Raw genomic sequence first — 13084 nt, forward strand, 5'->3', positions numbered from 1 at the left:
TTCACCGGATAATCTACAAAATGTAGTACTATATTCGTTTTACAATATGAAAAAAAAGATGAATCTGATCTATAAAATCTTGACACAAATCAAGACGCCTACGAGTGATATATAAGAGCATAAAAAATACCTCAGCACATGTCAGTCATGGCAAAGTCTGTTATGTATTATTTGATGACACAAATGTGAAAAAGATACCAATTTTTTTTTAATTTGCTTATGGCAAAAATAGAAGTATTCCGTGTAACCACTTCTGAAGATTTCAGATGCCGAAACATCTTGGACTGCGCATCAATATTGAGCTCTCCATCACGTAAGGTTTCTCTGAACACGAGAACAACAGGACAATAATAGCTGGCACAGGAAGAAGAGATTTCCGTCTAGAATAATTTAGAAACAATTTGATTGATTACAATGGGAACGTTCCATCACAAATTAGCATCTATTGATAATTTTATCATGACCTCTTATTTGTCATATCACATGCCAATGTGGATTTGCTGTTTTTCGCCTTTGATATCAAGCATGGTTTAGGGTTGGGGTGAGGGGATGGTTACAAAGTTAATAGCTAAAATTCATTATATTTATTGTACTTTTTTTTAAATATCATGGACTGGCGACAACAACTTAACTAATATGATATTATCTTTTTATTCAAGCCTATGTTTCTTGTACAATTACAAAGACATAAGCAATCTTTAAAAAGTATATAATTGTCATTATTAAAACAAAATAAAGGGATAAGCATAATATGTTAAAGCAGCACCTTTTAGATACACCCAAAGGTCATTGGTCTAAAAAAATTAATAACATTTACATCAGTTTTTTATAAAAGGGCTCATGGACAGTGAAAAGAAAAGCGAACATTTGAACCATTGAACCTTCAGACTATTGTCATGTACCTCGATAGTTTTAGAGACCACTCATCTTGTCTCATTTCACACATATTGTATACTGACATGCAACTCACAGGGCAGAAAGTTGATGCTCAACCTAATATTCATAATTGGCAGTAAGTCAATACTGAATTGTCATTTCTATCATCATTTGTTAAAGAGCCCATAATTTAGATAGACGAAACATCAAAAAATAAAAAATACCTCAGCACATGTCAGTCATGGCAAAGTCTGTTATGTATTATTTGATGACACAAATGTGAAAAAGATACCAATTTTTTTTTAATTTGCTTATGGCAAAAATAGAAGTATTCCGTGTAACCACTTCTGAAGATTTCAGATGCCGAAACATCTTGGACTGCGCATCAATATTGAGCTCTCCATCACATAAGGTTTCTCTGAACACGAGAACAACAGGACAATAATAGCTGGCACAGGAAGAAGAGATTTCCGTCTAGAATAATTTAGAAACAATTTGATTGATTACAATGGGAACGTTCCATCACAAATTAGCATCTATTGATAATTTTATCATGACCTCTTATTTGTCATATCACATGCCAATGTGGATTTGCTGTTTTTCGCCTTTGATATCAAGCATGGTTTAGGGTTGGGGTGAGGGGATGGTTACAAAGTTAATAGCTAAAATTCATTATATTTATTGTACTTTTTTTTAAATATCATGGACTGGCGACAACAACTTAACTAATATGATATTATCTTTTTATTCAAGCCTATGTTTCTTGTACAATTACAAAGACATAAGCAATCTTTAAAAAGTATATAATTGTCATTATTAAAACAAAATAAAGGGATAAGCATAATATGTTAAAGCAGCACCTTTTAGATACACCCAAAGGTCATTGGTCTAAAAAAATTAATAACATTTACATCAGTTTTTTATAAAAGGGCTCATGGACAGTGAAAAGAAAAGCGAACATTTGAACCATTGAACCTTCAGACTATTGTCATGTACCTCGATAGTTTTAGAGACCACTCATCTTGTCTCATTTCACACATATTGTATACTGACATGCAACTCACAGGGCAGAAAGTTGATGCTCAACCTAATATTCATAATTGGCAGTAAGTCAATACTGAATTGTCATTTCTATCATCATTTGTTAAAGAGCCCATAATTTAGATAGACGAAACATCAATATGGTCCACGAGATAGCGTACTGTTGTACAGCTTGGATATAAACTGATTATTTCATTCTTGAAGCAGATGTGGTGTAAATATGTAGTGATGGAGTGAAACTCAAAAGATACCGTGAACTGCCTGTTGTTTTAAATGGCATGTGGGTGTATGCGCATGTTGATGTAGAGAGAGAAAGAGAGTTGTAAAGGGGTTGTACCAAATCATATGTTATCAGCAGAAATATTAAGAATAATTTATTGTCAACTGGGTAAGCTCATTGTACAAAAAGGTATTAGATCATCTTTTTTTTTTCCAACTTGCTCAGTTTCTTAGCAATATAAAAATATGCTAGCATTAAATACACTATAAAGGTATACATTTGAACCAAGCATGGGTGGAGCCTGGGAGCATATAAACCACTTCTACTAGTTTCTTATATGAATCAAATAAGAGATGCCAAAAGATAAACTGAATTTATCACTCAATCAGCCATAAAAGAGGCTTAAACTGCACTTTCTTCAAATTTTTTTCCGTGAATTTGACCTACTTATCTGCTTTACTTATACACAACACAAAAGGCACGCACTAAAATCTGTTAAAATATCATCTTTTGGCTATATGAAGTGTGTCTTTGGTATTTTTCTGGACCTTTGTGTCCCAGAAAAATTGACTTCAAATGCATCTTTAACAATAAAATTTATTTTAAAAAAATTGCTAACTTAAATTTTCTCACTCAACTTTTAAATTGCCTTTGGCTTTCTGTAATCAATATAGTGAAAGAGAAAAAAATCTCAAGTTGTGTTTGACTTCCTTTGTTGATCAAATGGTAAATTTTGGACAATATGGACAGCAGATTAACTTTTAGTTACCTATATAAGTATGAAAGTTTATACTTATGAATTTATCAGTTTTATACCAGTTACAAACAGCAGAACCAATTGGAAACATTTATATATTAACATTTACACCGAGACATGATGACAATATCATTATAAAGTCTGGCTTCTTCCAAAAACACTAAACTTCTAATCGATTAGCTTGTGAAATGAACTCATCCACATATCTTCCTACTCTTTGTGGCAATCAAAAAAGTCTGCAAGCAGAAGGAGTTCATCAGTTCATACCCCTATCTGGCAAATTAAGGCACGTCATTTTTTTGAGGAAAAAATTGAAAAAAAAGAAGGGAATTATGAAGCTATGCTTTTTACTGACTCTAATAAGTAAAACCTAGTAGTCTTCAGTCTGAAAACATGGGAGAATAAGAGGCAATCATTTCTAGTTTAATAACAAGTAAAACAATGTTACATTATTTGTAGTCAATCCAAGCGAAAAACTTCCCTTCACTGAAAATATCCTTATTAAATGTTGTCATCCATTAACACTAAGCCTGCCATTGCTGGTGGCATTCTGAGAAATCAGTTTACGAAATTCATGTTACTGTACGTATATTCCAACCTTGACCCAATACCCTACAGTACATACTAATACTTATCGGGTTATATGTCCGTAGTGTGTGAACAGGGTACAGATTTCACATTGAGGAATATATCATTTTTAAAAGCCCGTTGCACATGTCTGTGATCTGTATACTACTGTAGGTGACATCAACCACCTTTTAATTTAAAAGCTTAACCTAGTTAAATATAGTTCTCCAACTCGAGTTAAAACAAAAAAAGAACCAGAGGGGCCTTAAGCAACAGGAATGCTTTCATTCACAGTTCACAGGCTCTAGTATGCGGACCCCGATTTGTCAATATTGACACAGGAGTAACCTCCTAATACAAACTGTGTATGTTCAAATCGGTTAAAATAGGCTGGATTATGACTTGACTCAGTCCGGGATGTCAACACAATGGGATAATCACACACAAATCACAAACACTTACACATGTAACATTTCAGCATGGAAATACCACCCTTCCCCCTCTCAATAACTTCTACCACCACCTACACTTTATATGCATTTGTATTACTTATCATACTACTGTATATGTATATTAATTTATTTGTCAAAGAGATTCTGTAAATGCTCACTAGATTTTACCAAATTTGAATTTTTAAACATCCCAAATCATGTATGAAGACATGAAGCTGAAAATTTCAAAAACTATAAATATTGATAAAAAAGTATGTTTTGGGGAGTATCAAAAATGAAAAATCTACAAAAAGGATAAATTTTTGAAAAAAAGGGGGTGATATTTGAAATTAATCAACAATTACCGTAAACAGTGGTTTAGATACAGAGAGGAACATAAACACACTCCTCCTGGATAATGTACATGTATGCTTCTACACATAACACAATTAACTGTTTCAACTCATTTCCCAAGAGGAAATTAAAATGTAACCTCTTCAAGAGTACATGTGGGAAAAAATCAATCAATCCTATAGGTAAATGTGTTGAAAGTTCAATATGTTTCAAAGTTCAGAAATATATATAACCTAGACCAGACTAGGCCAGAGGAAAAAGTGGGTGTAGAGGGAGGGAGGGGGGTGGGGGGCATCACCACACACTTTTAATCTTTTCATTTGCAAATACTCATACTGTGTAACAATGGTGGCAGTGGTATAGAGCGCATTCTCAACGAATTAAGCCAGGCTTTACAAAGCCGGTGACCTAAAAATGGCGGACGTACATGAAAGAAAAACCGCCTAATCTTTTAATAGTCTCTCCGCCTCTCACACGCCTCCCCACACGTCGTCCCTGCGGGGTACAGTAATTAAATCTCGGCTCCGAACATTAATATTTCCGTGAATATCTCTGGTGATATTATCTCCGTAGAAAGTCGATTCATTGCTGCTCTACGGGCCAAATTATTCCTTTTTCGTCTCTGTTTTCAAAGATAATAGAACAGAAGAACCTTTTTCCTTCGATCGCCTTCAGCCGCCATGCTTTCTTCACCAAGAGTTTAACTGATGAGCATGCGCACTTAATATTTCTCAGGTAGCTTCCGCATGGCGAACGGAGACGCGATTTAATTACTGTACCCCGCAGGGACGACGTGTGGGGAGGCGGAGAGACTATTAAAAGATTAGGCGGTTTTTCTTTCATGTACGTCTGCCATTTTTAGGTCACCGGCTTTGTAAAGCCTGGCTTAATTCGTTGAGAATGCGCTCATAGAGAGCAGTTGCACTCCGCCTTTCAGTATTTGGGGGCAGAGGAGTGTAGTGACTGGCTGGGGGTAGATCTGGGCTCAATAGCTCATCGGTAGAGAACTCGCATGGTGAGCCAGTGTCCTGGCTTCAATAGTGGACAAGTTACGCACTTTCCCCCAAAACACTACAATGTTACATAAAATCCTAACTAGATACTGAAGCCATCCAAATGAACTCTCATAATGTTATTTCCATTGATTCCAACTTGTCCTTTTTTCTTTATTATAATTATAAAATGTGTATCAATATTACCCACTGTATTTGCATGTCGTTTTCCCCGCTATGGTCGTCCCCTAAACCATACTCTGATGTTTCATCTACTAATTTCGCTTAAACATGATTAGTTCCCTTTTAGTGGACCATGTGTACACAGTGTGTGTCCCTGAGGGAAAAAAAGGAGTCTGCACCATGAGAGAACCAATGTAATTTTCCAATATCCCATCAACCAAATGAGAAACAAATTATGGGATGCCCCCAGTGCCATTTTTCTCTCTGTTTGTTTTTGAAATGAGATTCATTGGGTGCAAATTCATAGGGCATCACTGAACGCTGCCAATTACTGCTATCTATAGACCTGAAAAAATTGCATTTTGAAAGTATTCTGGGAAAAACACTCTACTGTGGTGAAGTTTCATGTCAAGAGACACCTACGTCTAATTTTCAGCGTGTTAACTGTTTGAATTTTTTGCTTAGAACATCACATACACTTCAAACATAAAAATAAATACAATTTAAACAACCACCAAAATTGTTGTTGGTGGCTAAAATAGTTTTCATTATGAAACTTCCTTTACGGGAAACCTTCAATAATTCTGAACAACACTAATGTTTTTGCCTAGCACCATATATGCCTACTTGACTACTTTCACACCCAATATCTACATAACTGAGAAACTTGGTGAATGAATCATTTTATCTTACACTCACAAAACAGTATGATCATTATTATCATTATTCTTCAAAATTAATATCCTATATGTATAATGAGCACGTCTCAAGCCATGTGCCTGTGCTATACTGCATCTGCTATCTACGTCAATGTCCACTAATACAGCAAATTATTTACTTGTAAATCTAATATATGACAGCTTGTTAATCCTTAACAGCTTACATTTCATCATTAATTGAGATGTAGATTTAATCTATCAAAAAAATTCCGGATGTTATTAGTCACCCACAATTTTTTTTACGGTAACCATAGTAACATATCAAAACCCAACCTTCATCAAACTCGAAATATCTTTAAATCATGGGACAAAGCTACTATAAATAACTCTCCAAATAAGTCTCTAGTTTTACAAAATTTTACCTTTGAACTGTGCTTAACATGCCATAGGAAAAGTCTCTCTCCCACTGTCACTTCCACACTTCATAAATGAAACTACATATACGTTTGATTTGTACACCTGAATGTTACTTTTGCTATCCTCATTTTCAAAGAATTATGGACTGGAAAAATGCACAATTTCCAAGGACTAGGTTCATCAATTTAGAACTTCTAAACAACTACACAAGTTCCCTTTTGACAAAAAATATTAATTAATTAATTAATTAATTAATTAATAAACTTAAACTACCTTCATATTTTCTGTTTATTACCTAAAAACCTACCCATATTCATCATATTCCTATTTTTTCTTAAATTAAAAGGAGGAAATCTCCGAAAGTAGAAAAATGTCACTCCACATGTGGCATCTTATGGGGACGAATCTAGAGGAATATCTAAGAATGTGACCCAGAGAACTGATTCCCCCCAAAAATGGCCAGAATTTTTCTGTTTTGTATTCTGTTAAATAATGTACTTCATTTCTATAACTTTTAACAATACCATTTTATGAACTTTTTTCATATCTCAAACTTCAGGCTTTTATTATTAACCTTACTGTTACTATTTATATTTTTATATCACTTTTAAGAGTTCTGTCTGTATTAAAATTTCAGATATATATTGTGTATATTTAAATATATATATTAGCTGAATAAAAATGTTATTTATTATTATTATTATTAATCAAACTAGGGTATAATGTAAACTTGAATAGATGGACTAACCACACCCAAAACAGCTGTATCAATATACAATATTTGCTCAATACACTGAAAGAAAATTGGTTAAATATATATTAACCAAGCCTAAGAAGGAGGATTACCAAAGAGTTCTCTAAAGTTGGGTACTTTTGCGATTAAATAAAACAGAGGAATCATGAAAAAAATTAGAATACATAAGGAAGGTGTTTAGATTTATGAACCATTACCGTAAAACTTCTTGCTAACAAAACCAGGTATGGCTGCACTCTGTTCTGATCTGGGAAACATAGAGGTATTGATTATACTGTCTCTACCTGCTGAAAATGCTAATTAACCTCCCTTCATACTATCTCACACACTTAATGCCTATGACCAAGGTTAACAAAGATTATTAGAATAAGACTGAAAACAAGATGAGATGATTATATATATATATATATATATATATATATATATATATATATATATATAACCCTTTTTGATTAAAAAATTCGATGTAAAGTTCAAATGAAGAGAGCATTGCTCCCTCATCAAGGAAATTTCAACTGGTCATTACTGGATCTAGTATGAGATGACGTGAGGGGTGACGTATTTGTTACAAGGAGGTTATCACGTTCTGGAGGCCAGGCTGTTTGCACAGGTACTAAGGACATGAAAGGAAGGGATAGGCTCCTATCACTTGATGACCCAATAAATTCTCTGGTTACTTAAACACTTCAATATTTTATACAAAGTTATATACAGATATTATATTCTACCCCCCCCCCCCCCCACTCCTCCTCCTCCCTAAAAATTGTAGCATGTGAATTCACCATTCAAAACCAATCCATAAACTATTGATAACATCATTGATATTCTGAAGATACATTTAAAAAAAGCCCATATTCCAAGCAGATCCATACACAGGAGAATTCCGTGAATGGCTAAAGAATATATAGAGGTTATAAAGCAAGAGCATCTTGAGGCAGGGTACCTGGTAATCAAAGGCGTGGACTATACACGGATGACTAATCAAGTAGTGCCTCGTGTACAGATTGAGCTATAGCCCCAAAACAGGGCTTAACTTTTCGAGTAAAATTTATGTCCACTTTGACACAAGATAAATTCCTAATAGTCCATTTAAATGAAACTCTGTTTGACATAAAAATTGGGAGACATCCCTTATGTTCCAAATAAATTCTTTATTTTAGTGGACGACTATAGATTCATATTGAGGTTGACTAAATTCTGAGACTAAAGTCAAGAACAATTTTGAAGCTTTAGCTGTTTTGTGAAACTGGCCCCAGAAACTTGGTCTGTAGGATCCCAAAGGAGTTAAGAAAGGTTCGATAAAGTGAGTGAAGTACTGAACAAAGATAAGAGAAAAATAGGGATAGTACGAAAGAAAAAAACTACAGACGTTAGTCGAGTGCCAAAGAAAGACAAGAGGAAAAAGGTTTATGTTCTATATATAGAAAAGAAATGTATAAATAAAAACCCTTGAGGCTGTCAAAAAAATGAAATATCTCTAAAGTAACTCGTGGCTCAAGAGACTTCTTTAAAAAAATTGTAAAGGGCATGAGCCCTATGACATCTAAAGAAACTACTTCCAAACATATCTGTAGTAGTAAACATCCTCACTTTACTATAAATACCAACATTTATCAAGAATACTTAAAAAACAATATCCAAAAATACACCTATACTCTAGAAACTCTTGTTCAACTTTCAACAGGCCACTGACTTGTGGTTTCTTGGAAGAAAACTTGCATGGTTGAAATGACCACAGCTGTATGTTATTTCTTGTCAGAGCCTTTGGATTCAGGTTATATTGAATGGAGACAGGTCATTCCATGGTGTCATGAAATAAAAACCGTGCAGCAGTTGTTCAATGACTGTATTTTCTAAGAATGGATCTTATAGGTGTGCATGAGTCAGGAGTGCTTCCAACTTGCTGTAGCATATAAAAAAAACTCACAGCCATGTCGAATTATCTTCAGTGGTGCTCTGAAGGAGAAGATGAGGATGTTAAGGTAATATGTTGTGGACAGGGGAAAGTGGATATAAATTCAAGGCCTCTGTCTAAAATAGAAAAGCAAAATCCCCAAAGTTGCTACAATCACGTTTAAGCACATGTTCAACCCAAATCCAAATCTGTTGTTTGTCTTGCTACAAATTCCATTATAAAGTTTAAAACACACCTACAGTCCAACCACATAGATTTTTTTTTTTTGAGAAATTAAAGTCAAAGCAAGGCCTTAATACAGAACATGACTGTACGACACATGCTACAGTGACATGACAAAACTGTAAACATTCTGTGTATGCATGTGTTACACGTGAAAATACAAGACTGCACAGGCCCGTAGCCAGCAATTTCAAAAGGGGGGTTCTTTTTCTGAAAAAGTGGACCTTTTTCCATAAAAACTTCATTGCCTAGATCTTTCGAACCCCCCCAAAACCCCCTTGGCTACGGGCCTGCTGCACACACTGCATAATATTTAAACAACTTTCCCACCCACTTCCACATCCATCATTGGGAATGGCATCCAAGGGCAAAAAATTATTAAATGCGTGTACGTGTGTGTGTGTATTAAGACCCTTGCTTTCCTTCATCACATTTTTGCATCTTTCTGACAGAGAGGGGTCACACTAAGAAGCACAGATCTATCTTCAATGTAAATGTGCCTTTTGAAACTGCATGTATATACTCAAAATTATAAGCCAACAAGACTGCAATGACATGTTTATGTAGAGTCACACCAGAACTCCTTTTACCTTGAAAAAGTTTTTATTTTTTTTCAATATGTCAGCAAATGATAAAGCTTTTTCATCTTCTTGAGGCAACGTGAATCATGCTAAACACCTGCCATATATCCTATACTGCATTAGTACCTGCTAATTAGCTTCGAAGAAACTTATAACCCTAAATTTCTAGGAAGCTTCTTTAAGGCGTTTATCAAATTTTCTACACACACAATTAGTTATCAAAATGGGTTAATCCAGGTTATCACTTTGCCTTAAAATTTTATAAAAATGTTTAAATGCAGAAAATTGCAGGGCATTTGCTAAATAACTGACATAATGTTTCTTTACATATTTTTGAAATGAAGGTATCTGAGTGTCAAAAGGCACTTAAATTTAAAAATCAACTTTCTATCTGTTCTGTATCATCCTTATGATGTTGAAGTTAGACTTCATGATGACTTCAGTTGCTTATTATGCACCAAGTTATTTGGAAATCAAAAACACATGGGATTTGGTCACAAAATTTGATCTTTCTTATCTTGAAATTGAACTGAATAAATGTTTCTGTTTTTCAACTTTGACCCGTTAAGATACTTGGCTGCTTATGGTAAGTCTTAAATTCTTAAAATTAGAACAATTCTATTGAGTTGTAGCAACAAACTTGGAAAACTGGCTGCCCTATAGTACTATTCTATACCGCCAAAGCACCAAAAGTAGTATACATAATAATACAATACAATTTAAAAGATTCCAAAATATTGTTTTTGAAATATTGAAATAATTTCCCCACTGAAAAGAACCAGTCATTACCATACTGGAAGATTGGTCAGTTAAATCATTTGATAACATATATATCTTCTCCAATTTGTCCATGATGGCTCTAAATCAAAAATAAATTTTCTCAAGAAAACCTAATATTGACACCAATGGCTTATGTTAGATTTATGTCATTGTGCTTCATTTTAATGATTTAAACCTCACTGTCACAAATATTACACAAATATTATATAATTCAACATTGAAAAGAGGTCTATAAATTATTACACAACATGCTGCTAGTACACGAGTTAACTCTAATGTTTGACATAAACATGCACGTTTTGTTTAACATCAGCGCATACTTTTTCAAAATAACTTAGCTGCTTACTTAACCCTAGCTGTTTATTTTTACCTAAGTGGAATGTAATGGGAATCATCATAATTTGTTGCATTTCATGTAAGGATTACACTGGGAAAAATTATGACACTCAGTGGAAATGGAGATCAATTCCCACAGTGCCTCTGCTTTTCCTACATTATCAGCTGACCCTTAAACTTGTTTTTTTTTCTGTTGGTATTAATTTCCCATAGGTAAATTAATGACTATGAGCACCGATGAAGTAAGTTAATTAAAGTGACAGCTCATATTGCCTAAGATGCAGGTGTTTCTACACCTATACACCCTTGATCCCCACCTGTCAAAATTCTCATTAAAACAATAACATTAATAAGGTGACAGTAATGAAAAATTTACTTCTCACCAGGAGCTTTTTGATATAACACTCCCACATCATCTGTGATAATATGTCATAACAGATATATTCAGAATTGATATTTACATAACAGAAAGGGACACACTGGGGACGTCAGATATCACTATGGAGGGGGTGGAGAGTACTCAGGCATATAAAATTTTTCATTAGGCTAAGTATGTTAGCATGTAATATCTTCGCTGTGAAAGCATTTTCTGACCCAGATGATACCTATTTCCCCAGAATACCATATGATTTTCATCTTACAGTGCCTGTAAACTGTAAGTAACTGTTTGGTACTTACCTCCATGTATAATGGAGGTGGGTAGAACACCATGGAGATTAGATGTACTCCTTTTGGTGAGCTAATCGCTATACAGAAAGGAACTGACACATCCTGATTGAATGAAAAAGTGCCAAAATGAAATTAAAGCTGTGTCAAGAGGCCCCAATGCTCCTTTAGCTCTCTCACCCTCCCCCCTCCCCAAAAAAACAAAAAACTATTGTACCGACTGAGTTGACTGACCTGAATCATAGCGCTCAGTCTTAATGAAATGGTTCTATTAGATCAATCCAACTCTACGGGACTCTCGCTGAATACAATCAGGACAACAGATTAACCATCCTCCTTTTGTTTCTAACATGTACTTGCATAATAACCAGCTTTTATTTCTGTATTCTGATCAATGCCAGGAGGAGGCGTGTTAATCTGATTGCATTCAGCAAAAGTCCCCGAAGAGTTGAATTGATCTATGTAGAACAATAGTTTTATTGGGAAAAAACCCATAGTCACCATCACAATGGCTCATCAGAAGTGAAGTGGAGGAAAATGTATGAGGAGAAACACTAGTTAAAATATACCTGTAGTGTCATCGGATTTAAAGGTTGGCTGGGAGAAAAAATGTAACACTGGAAAAAAACAGCAGTAAATCTTGACAGCTGTAAATTTGTGGAAACCAAGCGGAAAAGGCAGTAAGGCTTAAACTTATGTGTGGAAGTTGGCAAGCCCAATAATTAACACTTTTTATCCCTAGGTAAACTGTTAATATCCGAGAGAAAACACCTCATTATTGCAAAACAGTAAAACAAGGTAATATAGTAGCAACCTGACTGACTGGCTAACTGCTACACTTATTTGACTGTATCTATACTAGTATTCTTTCCTTTTTAAAGAGCCTGTACATATTTTATAATCATCTAGAATTCATTTTTCTTCTCATTACTGCAAAATTATCAATGTTATCATTTTGACTCAAAACCCAACAAGGCTATCTAATAATCATCTCCTTCATTAACTGAAACATAACATGTTTCACTTGCACTCCAAGAAAACATGACATTGTACAGAAATAGGCATATATATAAAAACTGTCAGTAATATGTTTTCCAATTTCCATTTATTAGCCAATGAATTAATGTAGCAAAAATTGGCATTGGAAGAACTGAACAGAAATGACTTAATTAATTGGAGTTAAGCTAAAGTAAGTATACCCACTCTGATAAGGGACAGCACTCTGTTTCTTGCCTCTAATTCTTCCACTCCAAGAAATATATACATTGTAACAAGAAGAAAAAAAAGGCATTTTCCATACAGTCACTGTAAAGGGAGGCAGACCACTCTATTG

The 13084-nt window shown here is 34.5% G+C and overlaps 1 protein-coding gene across 3 annotated transcripts in view; it reads right to left on the reverse strand.

Moving 5' to 3' along the window:
• The window catches only part of LOC106170296 (receptor-type tyrosine-protein phosphatase N2), a 119332-nt gene that overhangs the window by 105479 nt on the left and 769 nt on the right, over positions 1-13084 (reverse strand). The window lies entirely within an intron of this gene.

The sequence above is a fragment of the Lingula anatina genome, chromosome 5 (assembly GCF_051362555.1).
Source record: "Lingula anatina isolate TDL-2025a chromosome 5, LinAna3.0, whole genome shotgun sequence".
NCBI lineage: Eukaryota > Metazoa > Brachiopoda > Lingulata > Lingulida > Lingulidae > Lingula > Lingula anatina.